Raw genomic sequence first — 1,561 nt, 5'->3', positions numbered from 1 at the left:
TCCGTACTTCTCCTATTTCCCTGATAAGCTCCTCGACTTAAACATAAACTGTTAAGGCCGGACGCAACACGGCGAAACCCCGTCTCTACTAAAAATACAAAGCTGAGTCGGGAGCGGTGGGGCAGGCCCCTGTAGTGCCAGCTCCTCGGGAGGCTGAGGCGGGAGAATCGCTTGAACCTGGGAGGCGGAGGCTTGCAGGGAGCCGAGATCGCGCCACTGCACTACGGCCCAGGCTGTAGAGTGAGTGAGACTCGGTCTCTAAATAAATCAGGAAATTCATTAATTCATTAATTCTTTTCCCTGCTGACGGACATTTGCAGGCAGGCATCGGTTGTCTTCTGGCATCACCTAGCGGCCACTGTTATTGAAAGTCGACGTGACACGGAGGGAGGTCTCGCCGACTTCACCGAGCCTGGGGCAACGGGTTTCTCTCTCTCCCTTCTGGAGGCCCCTCCCTCTCTCCCTCGTTGCCTAGGGAACCTCCGCCCTGGCGGGGGCCCTATTGTTCTTTGATCGGCGCTTTAGTTTTCTTTGTGTTTTTGGCGCCTAGACTCTTCTACTTGGGCTTTGGGAAGGGTCAGTTTAATTTTCAAGTTGCCCCCCGGCTTCCCCCCACTACCCACGTCCCTTCACCTTAATTTAGTGAGTCGGTTAGGTGGGTTTCCCCCAAACCCCCCCCCCCACCCCCCCGCCTCCCAACACCCTGCTTGGAAACCTTCCAGAGCCACCCCGGTGTGCCTCCGTCTTCTCTCCCCTTCCCCCACCCCTTGCCGGCGATCTCATTCTTGCCAGGCTGACATTTGCATCGGTGGGCGTCAGGCCTCACTCAGGGGCCACCGTTTTTGAAGATGGGGGCGGCACGGTCCCACTTCCCCAGAGGCAGCTTGGGCCGATGGCATAGCCCTTGACCCGCGTGGGCAAGCGGGCGGGTCTGCAGTTGTGAGGCTTTTCCCCCCGCTGCTTCCCGCCTCAGGCCTCCCTCCCTAGGAAAGCTTCACCCTGGCTGGGTCTCGGTCACCTTTAATCGTGATGTTTTAGTTTCTCCGCCCTCCGGCCAGCAGAGTTTCACAATGCGAAGGGCGCCACGGCTCTAGTCTGGGCCTTCTTAGTACTTGCCCAAAATAGAAACGCTTTCTGAAAACTAATAACTTTGCTCACTTCAGATTTCCAGGGACGGTGCCTTGGCCCGTGTTTGTTGGCTTGTTTTGTTTTGTTTTGTTCGTGTTTTTCCTTTCTCGTATGTCTTTCTTTTCAGGTGAAGTAGAAATCCCCAGTTTTCAGGAAGACGTCTATTTCCCCCAAGACACGTCAGCTGCTGTTTTTTCCTGTTGTTAACTAGCGCTTTTGTGAATCTCTCAACGTGCAGTGAGAGCCGGTTGATGTTTACTATATACTTCATCATGACATCTTATTTTCTAGAAATCCGTAGGCGCATGCTGCTGCTGCTCTTGTTGCTGTTGTTGTTGCTGTTGTTGTTGTTGTCGTTGCTGTTGTCGTTGTCGTTGTTGTTGTCGTTGTTTTCAAAGTATACCCCGGCCACCGTTTATGTGATCAAAAGCAT

This window comes from Pan troglodytes, chromosome 17 (genome assembly GCF_028858775.2).
Source record: "Pan troglodytes isolate AG18354 chromosome 17, NHGRI_mPanTro3-v2.0_pri, whole genome shotgun sequence".
NCBI classification, from domain to species: Eukaryota; Metazoa; Chordata; class Mammalia; order Primates; family Hominidae; genus Pan; species Pan troglodytes.
The sequence above is the reverse complement of the archived record's forward strand: the minus strand, read 5'-3'. Positions refer to the sequence as shown.